Source organism: Equus asinus, chromosome 4 (genome assembly GCF_041296235.1).
Source record: "Equus asinus isolate D_3611 breed Donkey chromosome 4, EquAss-T2T_v2, whole genome shotgun sequence".
NCBI lineage: Eukaryota > Metazoa > Chordata > Mammalia > Perissodactyla > Equidae > Equus > Equus asinus.
This window is the reverse complement of record NC_091793.1, coordinates 108965997-108986351: the sequence shown is the minus strand read 5'-3', so window position 1 is coordinate 108986351 and position 20355 is coordinate 108965997. Positions and strand designations below refer to the sequence as shown.

The 20355-nt window shown below is 38.2% G+C and overlaps 1 long non-coding RNA gene across 1 annotated transcript in view; it reads left to right on the top strand.

Annotated features, from left to right (window-relative positions):
• LOC123285243 (uncharacterized) overlaps positions 1 to 3115 on the top strand; it is a 56308-nt gene extending 53193 nt beyond the window's left edge. Inside the window, exon 3 of the long non-coding RNA XR_011502854.1 lies at positions 2562 to 3115. This is a non-coding gene — a long non-coding RNA (uncharacterized lncRNA). The remainder of the gene's footprint in view (positions 1 to 2561) is intronic.
• The last annotated feature ends 17240 nt before the right edge of the window (positions 3116 to 20355 follow it).

The following is a 20355-nucleotide window of genomic DNA, read 5'->3' as shown; positions in this document are numbered from 1 at the left end:
TCTACGTAGCATTTCTTCCAGACCGGAGTTTTTCCCATTGTACAGATGTAAAAATAAAATGTATTGAAGGGATTTTTAGTGCTGGTAATAGGATATATTTTCCTCTGTGACTTGTGGGATTTTTTTTAAGCTGTATAATAATAACAATATATGGGTAACTTTTCATTATATCTCTATGTAGATTACACATGGCATAAAATTTATGGGAAATTTTATGGCAAAATTTAAATACCCAGTCCTAGGGAAACCTGGCCCGACAGTGCCCTTTTTGAGGTAGCCTGAGCTCAGTAAAGAGAACAGGATGTGCTATGGATTTGTCTGCAGCCAGCTATGTGGCTGTTGATAAGTCTCCTGGCCTTTTTAAAAATCTGGGAGACCGGGTGATTCTAGCCTAGTGTCCTAAGTGACCTTAGAAAGCTTCTTTCAGCTCTGAGTAATCACGATACTGTGCTCCAAGCACTGTGTTTTCCAGACAGTATCATTTGTAGGTATAATCACTCTCCTTTGAAAGAAGACCCTGAGGCTCAGAGATGCAGAGACTTGCCTGAGGCTACACCAGCCATAAATGGGAGAGCGTTTTCAATGCAGGATTGGGGTCCTCAAAGCCCTTGCTGGTTCCACTGCTCCCAGATCACTAGTGAGTTTGTCTCTCTTCCTCTTCTTGGTGAGAAGTCAGAGAACTGTTAGGGTGTTGGCCTCCAGAGTGAGGGATACCCCCTCAGGCATGGGCAAGATACTTCACTGGGGAACAGAAAAGAATGTCTCCACTTGGATTTATATTTATCTCAGACTTTAAAAATTTCTATTTTGGGGGCGTATTTTATAATAAATAGTGTAATAGTATGTATATGATTTATGAATAAATTAATTGCTATACATCATATGTGGAGATTTGTGGGGTAAGCACTAATCTTGTTTTTTTCCTAAAAAGCAAAACGTTTGGAGAGCCCTGATTTTCAATTTAATTTTAATTTTTTGATTAAAGAATGATTGTGAAAGTAAAGAAGCCATAAAAAATATTGTATGATAGAAACCCAGTTGTAAAAGGTTTTATTTGGATTATTGGATTTCTTAGACTATTTGTACTTTTGATTGTCGGGGGCCACTGTTCTCCTACATCAAAGCAGATACTAGAAAGTTGATTCAAGAGGAGATGTCTGGGGCCGGCCTGGTGGTGCAGTGGTTAAGTGCACACGTTCCACTTCAGCGGCCTGGATCCCAAGGGTGGACACGGCACCGCTTGGCAAGCCATGCTGTGATAGGCGTCCCACATATAAAGTAGAGGAAGATGGGCACGGATGTTAGCTCAGGGCCAGTCTTCCTCAGCCAAAAGAGGAGGATTGGCAGCAGATGTTAGCTCAGGGCTAATCTTCCTCAAAAAAAAAAAAAAAAAAAAAAGAAGAGATGTCTGCTTCATGTGGGTTGACTTTCATAACTTTGCTTTTTCTGGTGTTCTGATAATAATAATAGCTACTGTTTATATCATTATGTGCCAGGTACCATGATAAGCATGTTAAGTTTGCATCTTATTAAATCCTCACAATGGCCCTGCAAGGCAGGCTTAATAGCTCCATTTTATAGACAAGGGAATTGAAATTTAGTAAAATGCTGAGGCTTGCCCAAGATTATCTAGTTAGAATTTGGACTTTGATCTTTCCGACTCTTAAATTCACTACTTTCTTGTTTGGTATTCTGTGTTAAACTTATGAGATGTATTTGCCAAAATATTAATTTCATCAAAAGATTTCTTTCTCTTCTTTAGAACCATTAAAATGGATGCCACAATATATTTCATTTAAACCTCATCACAAAACTTCCAATGTGCTCATATAAGAGGTCGTTCGACAAAATTATACATTTTGTGCCTTTTTTCCTCCTTCTCTTTAAATAGAGGTAAAATTAAACTCTGATAGGGTTCTCTAATTAGCATATTTCATGAACAATTATATCACCCTCAAGTTTTCAAAATTATTAAATGTTAAATTATTAGAAGTAACTTATCAGAAATAGGTAATTTTGCTATTTGAAATAGGAGAAATTAACGATATAAATTATTTTGTTGTCTAATTAGGTTTGCTACATAATTCCAATTTGTTCCATTAGTTTTACTAGAAATTGAATACATTGTTTTGTTAACCGAAGGCAAATTGCTTTTTAATTTTAGGTAAAAAATGCAGACAAAGAGGATGTAGAAATAAACCCATCACTTATGTATGAAACGAGACTTACTGATTTAACCTGGCTTTATAAGATACAATTCACTTTCAGTCAACAAGTCATAAATTTAAGTAATATTTTCAATCTAAAACAGATGAAGGGAAATTTTAGAAAATAGCTAATCACACAGAAAGGGAATTTCAGTGAAAAAAAGGATTGAATTTGGCCACTGGGTGTCAATCTTGATCCATATTCACAAGTAGTTAAGGAAAGGGAAATAAATCTTAAATGACTTCAGCTTTTCTTTGTAATTCTCTCTCCGGAGAGTTAGGGGAACGATTTTATTTAACAGCTAACATAATAACTCATTTGCTCTTTTAAAGTCTTTGTGATTTCTCTTTCAGCACCGTGAAGATTTTCATCTTCAGAAAATCTGAGGAGAAAAAGAAGGGCTAAAAACAGCAGCAAAAGAAGCAGCTTTAACAAAAATGGACTGACATTTGCACTTTTACACTTCTTGGGTGAAGCTTGAGCGGCTGCATAAAGACATCACTGGATGATTTCATTTCTGCACAGTACTCTCTGACTATGTAAAATTTCAAGGTCCCAGGAGTCAAATATTGGCCTGGAAAATATGGCTCTCTTAGTGAAATGGTGCATTTTATTTCATGATTACCTTTGAAACTGAGAAAAAGGTACAAATACAAAAGGTGTGTAGTGTAGGGGGACATCTCAGCTCCATGATACCTTTATCTTTACCTCTTTCTAATGTATCCTTCTAGAATCTAGATAAACTCTATGTATATACAAACACTTATGTATACATATCTTCTCCCTTTTTTATATACAAATTGCACAGTATGCATGCCATTCTTAAACTTTTATTATTTTTTTTTACATTTAATAATATATTTTGGAAGTTGCTTCATATCAGTCAATACAGATCTGCCTTAGACTGAGTTGAGACCATGTGTTTTTGAAGATAATAAATAGTGCTCTGATGTTCTCATCTCTTAGGATTTTAAAAGTGGCACCGGAGGCAAGAATTTGGTCAGACATGCCAATCTAGATTAGGGGAAATGGAACGCAGAGAAGTTGGACATGCTCACCTCTGATGGTCTGCAAGTCTTTGATGCCCTTTTTCCTCCTCCTCCTTCCAAACCCCTCCAACAATCCTGAACATACCTCTGACTTCTGTTTATCTTACACTCCCTGATAAATCTCCTTAGAAGTTGGTGGTCCACTTAAGCCAAGCCACAGCCATAACATGGCCCCTAAGACACACCATAGCATTGTAAGGGTCCATAAGAGAGCACACCATAAAATTAGATAAAACTGGATATTTGCAAATAACATTTTTAAAAACCTGTCATTTGGATTAAAATAATGCAGCTTTATTTCATTACTTTCTGAGCTATTGAACTGGATTGAGCATATTTTCATTTCTTCGAATTTAGTAGTTTGAGACTTAAATGTCATCCTATAAACAAGGCTGCCCCAAATGAGTCTCTGATTGTGGGTTGCTGTGGCCCCAAATTTACCCTTCCATTATGTTGCACTGACATTGAAACCATTCTGGGAAAATGCCAGTAATCTTTCTAAAACCAATGCAATCATCATGTGTTGAGATATAGCTTCAACGGGTTGCCAATGATTCCTAACCTTTTGGAGTTGCTGGACTCTGCTGCTGAGTTTCAACATCCCCTCCCATCCCAAGCACTATGGGAAGCTGTCTATCTAGGTTTTGAGTTTATTTGGTTTTGAGCACTTTTAGAGTATTTCTTCCTATCCCTTGAAATCATTAGAGATACCCTGTGGGTTCAGTGCTGGGGGATACCTGTTACTAAGCTGTGTTCTCTTTGTCAGCGCAGTATTTAGACCCTTTGGTTAGTAAATGGCCCTTTATAATTCTACAAATTGTATAAAGCAGGCCCCTTTGGAGTGACTCTGCAGCACTGCCTTCTGAGAGGTAGGAGAAACAGTTGACGCTTGTGTCTAGAGGTGAGTGTTGGATGTATTATGCCCTGTTAGCATGTTCAGACGCTGCTGTTGATTTGTGCTGATGTCCCTTTGGCCTCAGAAGCTACCATAACACCTTGGTCAGGAATGACTTTAAGTTAGGGCAGCCCGGTAGGTTGAGCTGTAGGATTTCTGGAGCAGTATTTCAATGCACCTTTAGAACCTTGCTGCTGTTTAACTTATCAGGGCCTTGAAAGCGTTAATGCAGCTTCTGAAAGCGTCCAACGCAAAGGAGGAGGGCCGGAGGTGCCAGCAGCACAAGAAAGAATAGTTGTGTTTCCTTGCCTCTCAGGCCTCCACCACCAATGTTCCGGAAGAATGAGTTCCCTTCCTGGAGCTGCTCTGGAAGACTTTGGCCTCCAGTTTCTACTTTTGCCTTTGCCTGGTAACTGGTGCCAAACCCAGGGTCTGACTAGCCTTTCAGAAAGGCAAATAGGGGATTTAGTGCCATCTCTTGTATGCCCTTGGGCTAAGGACTAATGGTTTTTTCATCTGTGAAATAAAACTGATAATAACGGTACTACCTGTGGAAATAAAAGAGATGATCTATGTAAAGAGCTTGGCACAATGTTGGCCCATTGTAAGCACTCAATAAATAGTGGCCACTAACATTAGGAGACAAGGTTGCTTTAGTGGTTACATGAATAGGGTGATTTTAGTTGTTCCTTGTCTAAAAGAGATCTTGTCCTCCTGACATTCTGATACATGAAATTCTGTAGCTAGAAATTCGCTCCTTAAAATCAAAATGTCTTCGTAAGTGTAAAAACTTCTGTGAAAGAGAACATTCAGCCTTGGCAACCATTTACACATTAAGGAGAATAAACTAATCTTAATAACAGTTTTTGATAGGGAGCGAGAAGGGCACTTTGGGGAAGAGAAAGAGTTCCCACTGAGTAGAGGAAAAGCAAAGATTGTTCAGGCTTGGGACACTACAGATAAACCTTCCTCTACGTTAGAGTTCTACATAGAGATCCTCTATTTCCTTGAATTCTGTGTCTCTTCGGGAAGAAATGTCATCTAATGACCCATATGTATTTAGTCCCATGGTTCTCTCTCTCCACTATTAATCACTATTTAATTTCTTTAAGTTAGACAGAGCAAGACTGAAAACAGTAGGAAGGCAGGGACCCCAGCTATGCTCTTATTACTGCATACATAATGTCATAATGCTGTAATAAATATTTGTATTTGAAGGGAGGTAAATAGGCACAATATTTCATAAAACTATGTATTTATACAGTATAAAACTATAAATTATATATATATAATTGAATGATGTATTTATATATGATTGAATATATTCATATGAATATGAAATTATATTTGAAATACAATTATATATATACTTGAAAATGATACATAGTTGAAAGTATATATTCTTAATATTTCCATTTTGATAAGTATATTCTTTCAGAAGAGAACTTATACCTTTTCTAGTTAAATGTACTTACTTTAGAAAAAGAAATTTAAGGAAATGTTAAATGGAGATGTTACTCCCTCTAGATCTTACAACTAATTAGTGGCAGAGCAGGGACTAAATCTGGGGTCTTTTGTTCCAAAATGATGTTTATTGTGTAGTACTCAGCATAGCTGCGTAGTCAAACAATGGGTGCTTGGGATAGCTGGGTTGGTCCAATACATATCTGCAGATTTTATCTGGAGCCAAGTACTATTTAAAAAGACCCAGATCAATGGCATTAAAATAGATACTTGAGATGTCAGAATAGCAGTTACCCTTAGGGGAAGAGAGTCACCCAAAGGGTCATGAGGGGGAGTTTCCAGGATGTCGGTAAGGTTTTCTTTCCTGATCTGGTGCTGACTACATGGATTAATTTATGAAAAATTCATCTAACTACATACTTAATGACTTGTATATTGATTATATATATATTTTATTCTTTAACTTAAAAAGTTTACTTAGAAGGATATAGATTGGCTAGGTGCCATCTATACATTAAGAGTTTGAGGGGCTATGTTTTACCCACATTAAAGTAAGAATTGAAACAGGTAGTGATAGGGCAGAGGTTCACATTTTAGAATGGTCATATTTAATCCTCCACCTTTGTCCTTTCCTTATTTCCTGGAAGTCCAGTTTCACCAAAATAAGCTAATTTATTTAAGAAATGTCACACATAAAAATCTACCTCTTTTGCCCAAATTGTGTGGAAAAATATAGGGGTTTGTAGGTTTCTGATTACTGCTATGAGCCCAGAGTTAGAAATGCTTGTCTCCTGTTTGGCCACTGTATAACCTTTTCATGTGCCCTTATCTGATCTTTCCACCTCAGGCAGTAAAGGGGCTGATAATTCCTCCTCCAGGCCCTGCAAGGACGTTGTCCATGGGTGGAGGAGGGGCAGAGGGCCAGATGCGCAGCCATGAGTGGAGCAGAGCTATTTCAGATGTTCTGCCTGTTTCTACACTTCTGCTCCTCTGTGTGAAAGGCATGTGCAAGTCAGGTCCGAGCATATTTCTCTTGAAATGAATGTTAGCACAGAAGGGAGTGGGAATTAATGGGTTTTTATCAAGAAATAGGAGGAGGAGGTGGCTGAGAGCTGTTGATGTAGAACTGGCACCTATTTCTCATTCTTTGATCTTTTGCCACGATTTTCGCCTTTAAAAGTTCTAATTAAGGCATCACTATGGAAAATACAGCATTCTTATAGGCCCACCAGAGAAAGTGCAATTCTTGCAGCTTTCTGGACTTCTTAAATCTAAATTAATTGTAGAAAACCTAGACCATTTTCTATGTAAAATAACTATCAGCTTTCTAGAAATATAGTGATAGTTGTCTCTGTATTCCCATTCATTAGCTACCTTTTTTTTTTTTAATATGATAACTCATCATATGAAGCTGCTCTTTTTCTTTGTATCCAAAGTTGCTAAAAAATCCTTTTGAAATGTAGGGGAAATTCCTTCAATTTCGCTTTCCCTTTTCTGGTTGAAATAAGAAAAATGTTAATTTTTTTTTTTTTTGAGGAAGATTAGCCCTGAGCTAACATCTGCTGCCAGTCCTCCTCTTTTTGCTGAGGAAGACTGGCCCTCTACTTTATATGTGGGACATCTGCCACAGCATGGCTTGCCAAGCACTGCCATGTCCACCCCCGGGATCCGAACCAGCAAACCCTGGGCTGCCAAAGCAGAATGTGCACACTTAACCACTGTGCCACCGGCCCCAGAATGTTAATTTTTAAAATACATATGTCAAATTTAGCAATGAAAAATGCTCTCCTTACATAGTTTGAAACATTCAGAAATGGCAAGATCCTTGTCAACATTTTTTTTTCTTTTTCTTCTCTCCAAAGTCCCCCCAGTACATAGTTGTATGTTCTAGTTGTGGGTCCTTCTGGTTGTGACATGTGGGACGCTGCCTCAGCCTCGCCTAATGAGCGGTGCCATGTCCGCGCCCAGGATCCTAACCAGCGAAACCCTGGCCCCTGAAGCAGAGCACGTGAACTTAATTACTTGGCCATGGGGCCAGTCCCCTTGTCAACATTTTAATTTCATTCATATAGTCATTTACTACCTTTGGCTCCCAATCTTTTTTCCCCAGCTTTATTGAGGTGTAATTGACAAGTAAAATTGCAAGATATTTAAACTGTACAATGTGATGATTTGATATATGCATACATTGTGAAAGGATGCCTACCATCAAGGTAATTAAACAATCCATCACCTCACGTATTTCTTTTTTTGTTTTTTTGGTGAGAACATTTAAATTCTATTCTCTTAGCAAATTTCAATTACACAATACAGTGTTATCAACTATGGTCACCACGCTTTACGTTAGATCCTCAGACCTTATTAATCTTATAACTGAAAGTTTGTACTCTTTTACGAACTTCTCCCTATTTCCCCCACCCCTGCAGCCCCTGGCAACCACTTTTCTACTCTCTGTTTTTGTGAGTTCGCCTCTTTTTTTAGATTCCACATATAAGTGATACCATGCAGTATTTGTCTTTCTCTGTCTGGCTTATCTCACTTAGCATACTCTCTGGCTCCCTCCTAAAGGTGTGTTGAAACTCCTAGGTCTCAGCCCTGTGCATCTCAAGCTATACCAAAGACACCCATGAGTAAACAAAAACAGACAGAATTTCAAACAGCAAACATTTTGACTTAATGCTGTTTAACATTTATTTTACAAAATCTTTCCCCTATAGTTCAGCAATTCCACGTATGGTCTACTTATTATGTATCAAGCTGCATGTTGGGCATTACAAGAAATAATGACTTTCAAAGTTGCATTTGGATAGAAGGGGTGTGATTCTTCCTCAACTTGAGAATGAAATCATTGTACTAGATGTAAACTCAAAGAGAAAATGGGTCTCTGAGACTTATTTTGTTCTGTACTTTCACTGTTTTGATCTTTCAATCTTGCAGTACATGTTATTTGGAAGCTGTGTCTTTACAAATGCAATGATGCATTCAAAATAATTCAAATTACAAAGCTTCAAACACAGCCACTATTTAAAAAATTGTGTGTACCACAACTAGAAGGACCCACAACTAAGAATATACAACTATGTACCTGGGGGCTTTGGGGAGGAAAAGGAAAAAAATTTAAAAAAAAATCTTAAAAAAAAAATTGTGTGTAGCTAAGAGGAGAAAACAAAAACAAAGAGACAAATGAAAAATGCTATAGTTACTAATGTGAATGGCTGGTGTAAATGAAATGGAGCAACAAATATTGGTTCAATACTTATTTTGAGGCCCAGAGATTAAATAAATATTTTTTTCCTCTGAGTGATGTTGGGAAACTTCTTTAAAAAGCAGTGTGCTCAGAAGCACATTCATTGAAAAGAGTCCGGCACCACTACTCCCGTCTGCATCCACATTCCAGCACTATCTCTAGTTCAGAGATCTGAGAGTCAGTGTGAAAGAAAGATTTTAGAAAATAGGAATTTTTTTTCTTTTTGCTGTAATTCAACCTGAGCGCTTCTCATTTAAGTTGTCACTCCTTGGGGAAAACAAAAACCACCTCCAAACCTGATAATGCTTCCCTGGCTGGCTGCAGATAAGAGAGCTTTTGCCATAAAGGAATTAGTTGATTTTGATTTAGTTTAAATTTACTCCAATGAATTTTCTGTCAGAGGAGATATGCATAAATTTCATATAACATGTATATTTTCAGTAGTTGGTACACAGCATGTTTATACATTTACCCTTGTTGTCAAGGAATGAAATCTGATTTAAGTTCACCAAAGCTTATTGTCATGGTATATGTATAAGTGAGACTTTGATTAACTAATGAGCTGACTATTTTTTTCCTACCACTGACTTGTGGGTATTATTCCTTTCTCTTATTGTGTTGTCTAGGAAGTCATTTATTTGTACCTAAATCAACTAATGTTTAACAGTGATCAAAAGACAAGAATATTGATTGAGTCTCCCTTTTCTCCCCAAACTGTGGCTCACTTAGTTTAGCCTGCTCAGTGTTGTCCCATGTAGTGTTCTTTTAAAAACAAGTACGTTTATTGTCAACATTTGAAAATTGGGGTGTTTCTCACAAAAATCCAGATTTCTTGTTTCTGTTACAAAATGAGGGGTCGGTAATACTAGGACTCACTTCTCTCAGGACAATAATTGGCTGAAGCTGAGCAGTAGCTAAGTTATACGCTGTAGAACGTGTGGGGTTTTTCTTTTCTTTTTTTTTTTTTGAGGAAGATTAGCCCTGAGCTAACTGCTGCCAATCCTCCTCTTTTTGCTGAGGAAGACTGACCCTGAGCTAACATCCGTGCCCACCTTCCTCTACTTTATATGTGGGATGCCTGCTGCAGCATGGTTTGCCAAGCAGTGCCATGTCCACCCCCGGGATCCGAGCCCGCGAACCCTGGGCTGCCGAAGTGGAATGTGCAAACTTAACCACTGTGCCAGTGGGCTGGCCCCTGGGTTTTTTCTTAAATAACACCCATATTAACTCATTTGCCTTACCAGCCTGGGCTCTGTAGGCCTTTGAGTTTGGGACCCCTGTTTGAGGGAGGAATTGGGTTGGGCTAGATAAGACTTTGAAGGAAGCAAAAGATTTTTGGTGCTGTTGTACAGAAAGCTAGAATGACCCCAGCTAGAGCTTCGTAGACTAGACTCTTGACTATGTTCAGACAGATATGGGCTCCAATCCCTGCTCTGCCATTTCCTAGGTCTTGGAACTTGGGGCAAATTGCTTAAATGTTCTTAAGCTGCTTTGTTTTGTGTTAAGTGGAGCTAAGAACATCTCCCTCACAGGGTTGTTGCAGGGGATATTAGAGAGTGATTATTCCCATAAAAAGTTTTGCGAATCAAGAAATCCCCTAGCAACTTTTAAGAAATCGTTTACAGAACATTTACTAAAATTCCAAGAAGAGTGGTACATTTGCATATTTTAGACACTCATCTAAATATGATCTATATTGTCTGATTACCCCCTTAGTCTCCAAGTCAGAATTTTATTTATTTATTTACTTTTGTGAGGCAGATTTGCCCTGAGCTAACATTCCTTGCCAATCCTCCTCTGTTTTGGCTTGAGAAAGATTAGCCCTGAGCTAACATCTGCACCAATCTTCCTCTACTTTTTGTGTGTGGGATGCCTCCAAGCATGGCTAATGAGTGGAGTAGGTCCACACCCGGGATCCGAAACCTCGAACCGAGGCAGCTGAAGCGGAGCACATGGAACTTTAACCACTTAGCCACAGGGCCAGTCCCTCCAAGTCAGAATTTTAAACCATTTCCCCTTCAATAGAATTCTTCCAAGAGAGTCCCAGTGGTGACTTTCAAGCTGAACAAAGTTTCCTACCTTGTTTGGCCAGATTTCTGTGTTCACCATAGACATGCTTAAAAGTCACTGTAACTTCAGACGTCGTTTCTAGAGTGGATAAGAAGAGAAATGTTAAAAAAAAAAAAAAAGAGAAGAAAAACACAGAGAAGGATTAAGAATCTTTTCTTTTTTGTGTGCAGAAAAGGGTTAAATCAATTTCCCTTGCCTGGAAAAATAGACTTGACCTAGAAAACCCTTTCATAGGTACATACTTTACAAAAGACAGTCCTAACAAGGCCAGCAGGAATCTTACAATAATTGACCAAAAATTCAACCTCCTTCAAACCCTTCCTTTAATTATCTCGTCTGCACAGATCTATAAAGTTCTTAATATTGTCTAAGCAATAGCATCCCCAAGGTCAGGGTTCCCCATCTGGCTGCACATTAGAATCACTTGGGAGATTTTAAAAATTAGCAATGCCCGGTCTCTACTCCCAGAGACTGATTTAATTGGTCTGGGGTGGAGCCTGGACATCAGTATGAGCTTCTGCTCCATGGCCTTCTGTTAGCACTGGGTGTTAGAAGGTAGAAAGGAAGATAACTCTCAAAAGAGCAGAACCTGGCCATAGGTCTATCTCTGGAGTACTAATCTCCTATTCCTGACATTCATAGAACTATTTCTGCTAGTTGCAATGAACCGGTTCACTTATTTAAGTACAAAGGAGAGAGGTGACAGGGCAAGTGGTTAGTCAACTCTCTCAACTCTCCAGCAAGGGAAGAAAAGTCTATGCTAAACATGTCCACGGATAGCTGTAACAGTGCAAGAAACATTTGAAGTGCACTTCATACCTTACACAGTATATCTCATTTGGTCAGCCAATAACTTCTGAGATGGATGTTATTACTATTCCTACTTTATGGGTGAGTAAATGAATCCATAACAGATATGAATTTTTCCATAACAACTTGTCACATTGTTTTGATTTTTGAAATAAAATTGAATCTATTTCTGAATTCCTGTTTGCCAAGGTCAATAAACAATTGAATATAAATCACTCACCTGCCATTGAAATGCACAAGAACCCTGGCCTTATGGACAGGATGGAGAGGGCTGGGACTTTGAACTACAGTGGTCACCATTATTAATCCACTCCTCTTGCTCCGTGATGTCCCTGTCACATACTGGTCCTTCAGTGTTTGGCTCCAGATAGAACACAGAGAAATCCTTCACAGAGGTCCTCTCTAATTTCTGCAGGCTTGGTCATGGAGAGCCTCATAATTATTCCCAAGGCTCTTGTCCTCCACAGGCATCCCTGTGCCCAGCCCCTCCGTCAACTCCAGGGCACTGGAGGGAACCTAGTGGAGGCTAGCCTTCCTAATAGAGCCCTGCCCCTCTCTTCTCCCAGTCTTGCAGGGATCCAACAATACTTGGGAGTCCAAGGGAGCCCTCTCCTTTCCTTGAAGGTGTAGAAGCTTTCATATCATTTTCTTCCATGGACTAAGCCTTCCCAAAACAAAGTTTACAAAACACACAAAACACTTCGATCTCTCCTGGGGCAAAGGAACCCAAAACTCAAACATGAAGACCTGGCTGTATATCTTGAATGGAAAAAGAGAATATAGCATCCTTTTTCTTAATGAATCCTCAGCAGCCCAAAAGACACAAATTAGTCATTTGTAATCGACTCTGGTGCAGTACTAGAAAGCTTTCAAAGCAAGTGAGACTGCTTTTCAGGAGCTTCTCTTATCATTGAAATGAATCCATTGACCCCAGTTGATCTCGACATTTCGTAAGTCAAAAAACAAAACAAACCATTTCACTGAAGATGTTTGAAATTAGACACTATATCAGATCTTTGATAGCACAAAACTTCAGTCTTTAATGAAGCTCCTTTGAAAGAGCTGACTTTTCACAGATAATTCTTCAACAACAAGCTCTGGCCACCACTCCCTGCCTGTTTAACTTTGTTTTTATGAGACTTCTTGAGTAGTAAATGTTAATGGCTTTTGTCACTGATTCTTATGCTAATAGTCATATACCCAGTTCTTGAGTTAGAGGAATATCTTTAGTCAACAAGGGCTTTCAGATCTTTGGGGACCCTTGGAAGATCTAAGGTTATCTGTGGCCCCACTCTCAGCTGTGGGGACCTCAGTTGTAAATATAATACAGTTCAGGTGGTCTCTAGCTTGACTATCCAGTAATAGATAGATACCTCTGATAATAGAGTTCTAGCGTTTTTATCCTTCTTGCAAATTAAGAGAAGGCCTTTTCTGAGGCTGAAGTCATTAACATCTCGTAAAGGATCTCAGTGGGGTCTGATGAATGGTGGTAAGAAAAGAGGGTTCATGGAAACGGAAGTTTATGCTATACAGTGAAAAATATGCGGCCATTAACAGAGTGGACCCAGGACTCTTTGACAGGAAGAGAAGAGGAGGCATCTCAATTTTCTAGAGGACTCATATACTGGAGCCATCAATAAGAACTGAGTAGAGTTGAGATTTGAACTCAGGCAATATAGCCTTTGTGGTGAAAGTTGCCTGTAATAGACTCATTAGCTTTATTTTATTATTGGGACCATCTAGAGGAACTCGCTGAAAATAACCTCTTTCTGTAACACCAGCAAGGCTTCCCTGAGAAGTGCTACTAGCCCCGGGGTTGGCAGTGCTTCCCAGCCAAGCTTGTCCATGAAGCCGCTTACACTTCGAATGTGTACAAAGGCAGCAGCAAGAGCTAAACATTTCCTTTTCTAACCTTCCCCATGGTTTATCAAGTAAAACAGTTACCTGAATCATCTTAAGGTCCGAAGGTTGGAACTTTGCTTTTTCCTAAGAGATGATTTTCTGGAAAGATTCCTAAGAAAGAAAACACATTGGCAAAGGGGTAAAAAATTCACCAGTTAGTCACCATCAATCCAGCGGGCTCAGGACCTTTGGATTACTGACACAGTTCATCTACTTTGGCAATCGTACAGGAATTCTGGGGACTAGCACATTTTGATTAACTGACTTTTAAGCCACCAGACATGCAGATGTAGACTTGACATATTAAAATACAGTTACAAAATGCTGGGGCATTTTTTGGGTAGAGTGACACATCTGAAGAATAGAATCATACAAGTTCATGTCCATCTTATTCAAATCACCAGTAGTGTGGCTATTGACCAGTCCAATCCAAATGAATCTTCTCTTTCAGATTCCACAATTTTTTAACACACTTTGCTTTAACAGTTCTTGCAATGCACTGAATTCCAGATGAGAGAGTTGAGTAAGAATTAAAATGCTACCATATTTAAAATTTGATGTCTGTGATCATTAATGATTTGTAGCATGTAATAAAGAGGGAGCAACTACTGGCTATTCACAGTCTTTGCTCCCAATAATTACTTGATTATAAAGTTGGGGTGTTTTATCCCCAAAGTCTTTTCTGGCTTATACTTTTCCTTCTCCTTTCTCTGTGCAAACTCTTTCCTTTGTTTAGAATTTTCTGAATTGTTGCTTATTGAAACCCTTGCTGTCCTTCAAGGACCAGTCTGGAAGCAGGTTCTTTCATGATGCCTTCTTTGATCACCCAGCTCTCCATTGCAGTCTGCGGGCACTCCGCGCTGGGTGGGTGCCACTCACATGGGGTTTACCCCCATCCTGCCTCAGTTTGCTCTTATTTCCATATGCATTTCACTTCACTTTCTCCATCAGAGGATGGCAAAAATGGTCAGAGAGTAAATAATTTAGGCTGTGTGGACTATCTGGTCTCTGTCATAACTACTCAGCTCCGCTGTTGCAGCATGAAAGCAGTCATAATCAATCCACAAATGAATTAGTATAGCCATATTCTAATGAAACTTGACTTTTGAACACTGAAATTAGAATTTCACATAATTTTCACTTCACAAAATACTCTTCTTTTTCTTCTTCTTCTTTTTTTTTTTTAAAGATTTTTAAAGATTTTATTTTTCCTTTTTCTCCCCAAAGGCCCCTGGTGCATAGCTTGTATTTTTAGTCATGGGTCCTTCTAGTTTTGCTATGTAGGACGCCGCCTCAGCACAGCCTGATGAGTGGTGCCATGTCCACACCCAGTATCTGAACCGGCGATACCCTGGGCCGTGAAAGTGGAGTGCGCGGACTCAACCACTTGGCCACGGAGCTGGCCCTGTTTTTATTTTTTTAACCATATAAAATTGTGAAATACTATCCTTAGCTTGTGAGTTGTACAAAAACAGGCAGCTGGTGGATTTGACCTGAAGTTTGCTGAACTCAAGATTCAAGATTGCTAGTCCCTGGAAGGCAAGAACCACATGTTAGACAACTTTGTGTCTCTCTCATTCAACGCCTGCCACAAAATCTTTCAATAGCCAAGTTAATTGTTATTTGATGAATTGATGTGGAATAAAAGGAAGACACACCTGCATCACTGAAAAAAGTCAGAAAACTTGAGTGGTTTATGATCATTTTATTTATCCTTTTATTCTTTCAGCTACAAGGAAGTTTGGAGAACCAATGAAAAAGTGATAGATTTCGATGTGCAACTTTACATGAGCAGAGTCAACCCACTGAAATACTGTTGCCGCTTGAAGAGCCTAAGGAGTAATGTAGCAATCCCTTCACCTGGAAGTTTACAAAAACTCCTGAGTTCATCTGGAGTATAAATGTTTTACATTACACATTTGCTTTTGAAAAGTGGGTAAGGGTTTGTATCAGTATGCAGAAAGAGAGCAAGAAATTCTGAAGCCCCTAAGGAGGACAAAAACATGAGAAGATCCGAAAGTACTTTTCAATTGATGTTGATTACCAAGTAGATTTTCTACAAAAAGAAGGTAGGGTAAAGCTGGCTTTCTATTGTTGACTTTCATTTCTTTTTCTCCTATTGTTTGAATTTTTTTGATTGTGGTAAAATACATTTAACATAATATTTACCATTTTCATAATTTTAATTGTGCAATTTAGTGGCGTTAAATACATTCACAGTATTATTCAACCATCACCATTATCCAGATTTTTTCATCATTCCAAATAGAAACTCTGTACCCACTAAGAAATAACTCTCCATTTCTCTCTCCCCACAGACCCTACTAATCACCATTCTATCTTTTGTCTCTATGAATTTGACTACTGTAGGTACCTCATATAAGTGGAATCATACAATATTTATCCTTTTGTATCTGATTTATTTCACTAAGCATAATGTTTTCAAGGTTCATCCATATTGTAGCATATATGAAAACTGCATTCCTGTTTATGGCTGAAAACTATTCCATTGTATGGATATACCATATTTTGTTTATCCATTCATCTGTTGATGGACACTTGGGTTATTTCCACCTTTTGGCTATTGTGAATAACCCTAAAGTGAACATTGGACTACAAGCATTTGTTTGAGTCCCTGTTTTCAGTTATTTTGGTTATATACCCAGGAGTGGAATTGTTGAGTCATATTATAACTCTATGTTTAACATTTTGAGAAAACACCAAACTGTTTTCCACAGCAGCTACACTGTTTTACCTTCCAACCATCAATGCATATAGGTTCTGCTTTCTCTACATTCCTATTTTCTGGTTTTTATTACTATGACCATCCTAATGTGGGCGAAGTGGTATCTCATTGTAGTTTTGATTTGTATTATCCTAATGACTAATGACATCTTTTCATGTGTTTTTGGATATTTTAATATCTTCTTTGGAGAAATGTCTATTCAATTCTTTGCTTATTTTTAAATTGAGTTGTTAGTCTTTTTGTTGTTGAGTTGTAGGAAATCTTTATATATTCTGGATATGAAAGTTTTACCAGACATATGACTTGCAAATATTTTCTCCCATTCTGTGGACTGTCTCTTTACTCTCTTGATTGCATTTTCTAATGCAGAAAGTTTTTTAATTTTGATGAAGTCCAATTTATCTAACTTTTCTTTTTCTCTTTCTTTTTTTTTGAGGAAGATTAGCCCTGAGCTAACTACTGCCAGTCCTCCTCTTTTTGCTGAGGAAGCCTGGCCCTGAGCTAACATCTGTGCCCATCTTCCTCTACTTTATATGTGGGACGCCTACCACAGCATGGCTTGCCAGGCGGTGCCATATCCGCACCTGGGATCCAAACTAGTGAACCCCGGGCTGCCGAGAAGCGGAATGTGCACACTTAACCGCTGCGCCACCGGGCCGGCCCCTATCTAACTTTTCCTTTGTTGCTTGTGCTCTTGGTGTCATATTTTAGAAACCATTGCCAAATCCAAGGTCGTGGAGATTTGCCGTATATTCTCTTCTAAGAGTCTTATAGTTTTAGCTTAAGTCTTTGCTCCATTTAGAGTTAATTTTTATTTGTGGTGTGAGGCAGGGATTCAACTTCATTATTTTTCATGTAGATGCACTGTTGTTCCAGTACCATTTGTTGAAAAGACTATTCTTTCCCCTTTGAATGGCTATGGTGTGCTTGTCAAAAACCAATTGACCATAGCTGTATGGGTTTATTTGTAGACTCTCAATTATTTTCCATGGATCTGTATGTCTTTATTTATGCCAGCAGTGCACTGTTTTGATTCCTGCGGCTTTGTAGTACATTTTGAAGTCAGGAAGTTGAATTGTCTAACTTTGATCTTCTTTTTCAAGATTGTTTTGGCTATTTGGGGTCCATTGCAATTCCATATGAATGTTAGAATTGAATTTTCCATTGCTGCAAAAAATGCCATTGGGATTTTGATAGGATAACATGGAATCTGAGGATCACTTTGGGGAATATCACCATCTTAACAATATTAAGTCTTCCAATCCATGAACATGGGATGGCTTTCCATTTATTCATGTCTTTTTAAATTTGTTTCAGTAATATTTTGTAGTTTTCAATGTACAAGTCTTTTGTCCCCTTGTTTAAAGTTATTCCTAAGTACTTTATTCTTTTTGATGCTATTGTAAGTGGAATTTTTTCTTAATTTCCTTTTTGGATTGTTCATTACTAGTATACAGAAATACAAGTGATTTTTGTGTGTTGATTTTGTATCTTGCAACTTTCCTGAATTTATTTATTAGCTCTAATAGTTTGTGTGTGTATGTGTGTGTGTGTGTGTGTGTGTGTGTGTGTATTCTTTAGGGTTTTCCACATACAAGATCATGCCATCTTTGAATAGAGATAATTTTGCTTCTTCCTTTCCAATTTGGAAAGAACTTGGATAAAAATAATACATGATAAGGAAAACTTGGGTAGATAAAAATACCTATCACATAAGGTTGTTGAGAACTATAATGTCCTAAATAAAGGATTGTTATTACATTCCTTATTCCTCATTGTCAACCATATGAATTACTTATCTTTTTCTATTCAGCTTATAGATTATTTTATTCTCCAACCCTTATTCTCTCCCTACCCTGCCCAAAGGACTGTTGGTGTGCCCTTCTTTGTGCTGTCATAACACTCTGTGAATACATTGATTATAATATTTATCAGGTTGCATTGCTTTTCTGGACCTTAAATTCCTTAAAAAAAGAGGACAAAGTTTTATTCATTTCTCTAACTTCAGTGCCTGGCATATAGGAATTTGGTAAATGTATACAGGCTAAATGCGGGATATAACAACTTTAACCATCTGAAAAGTCCTTCACGGCTTGCTTTAAGGATTTATTTATGTATTCTGTGAAAAACTATGTCTTTGTGTCTATAAAGATATCGTTAAGGTTTTTTTTTCCTGAAAGAAATAAATTATACCACAGGAAAATATATAAAATGCACACACAGGTAGAATGCAAGACAAAACACTTGAGCAAACTTAGTAAAAACCTCAGATTCTTTACTCATTCTGACATCACCAATGCAAACAATCATTGTTCTCCTGATTAGCAGTATGTTTCTGAAGGATCACTAGTCAGATCATGCTGGTGAGGGCCCTTGGTGACTATCATTTGCTATTGCTATGAATTTCGGAGTCAGAACACGAGGGCCTGCCACGTATCAGTCATAAAGTAGGTGAAGAGGGGAAAGGAACTTCAGTGCCAAGACTAGTTGTAGCCTGATGAGAACTAAACTGAGAACCCATATTTTTGCCATTCACAATTTTTACATTCACTATTGCTGATGACTAGTGCCAATCTGTTAGCCAGTGACAAAAAGAATGAATATTCTCACCCTTTCCCTCCATTAAGGTGCCCTATTTTGCATCCTATTCAGTGGACGGATTCAGTGGTGGATTCAAATGAAGGGTCTTGTGGCTTATGGAAAATGACAGAAAATTGGTAAACAGGATATTATCTCAAGGAGAAAATGTCAATTCTATGAGTCTTTCAAGAGAAGATCCGTGGTATCATAAAATGCCAACCCAGGGACTTTGCAGAAAGAGCTTACTTCAGCTTCCTTAAGAGTCCTGGCAAAGTCAATTTCTGCTGCATTTTCTCTTACAGTGTAAAGGAAAACAAAAAACTAAGAAGCAAAAACCCAGTAAGTACATACTAAGATCCCAGTTTAGCAGTCAGTATACCTGAATTTGGATTCTAGCTGTGTGACTTGTTGGTTGGTGACTTTAGGAAATTTCCTTAATGTTTTTAAGCTACGAAGAGTAAGATATTAGGTAATCAAATAAACTTCAGAAACTATACTATGGCCAATAAAAGTAACTTGATTTTTTTTCTCTTTTCATAAATATGTGTTCATTGTAGATATTTTAAACAATATAGAAAAGTTAACAAATATCATCCCAAATTCCACCATTTGAAGGTAGACACTCTTACTGCTTCAGTGACCATTCTTTTGGAGCAGAGTTCAAGCTTGCTCTTGATCTCATGCATCTGTCTTCTCTCTCTTTCTCAATAAACACAACACACACATACACACACGTATGCAGCTTAACAGAACAGTGCATATAATAAATGTTACTCTGCAAACTGATTACTTAAACATTTTTATAAAGATAAAAATAATATTTAACGTTTATAGTAAGCTAATCCTTTAAGTTTTTCATAACTGAAGTAACATGGCAATTAAGTTAGAGTCAATTTACAAGTAAGGGGTTTTAAGAAGGCACGTAAAGTTTTTTTTTTTTTTTTAAGGATTGACACCTGGGCTAACAGCCGGTACATAGTTGTATATCTTAGTTGCAGGTCCTTCTAGTTGTGGGATGTGGGACGCTGCCTCAACGTGGCCTGATGAGCAGTGCCATGTCTGCGCCCAGGATCCGAACCCTGGGCTGCTGTAGCGGAGTGCGTGAACTTAACCGCTTGGCCACAGAGCTGGCCCCTAAAGTTGTTCTTTTAATTTTAATTTGTAAAGTCCTAGTTCTAACACCCTTTCTCTCCTATTATAACTGAGGTAATTATCTAATTATTGGTTGAAACAACTATATGAACAGGAAAGGACAAGAGAGAGAAGCCTTCCCATGACAGGTAAGAGAAGATAGGAAGCCAGATGAAAATCAGCCAACTCTGAGGCAACAGAGGCGAAGGCACTCAGGTATGGAAAATACCCTTATCTTTATCTGCCCCTGGAA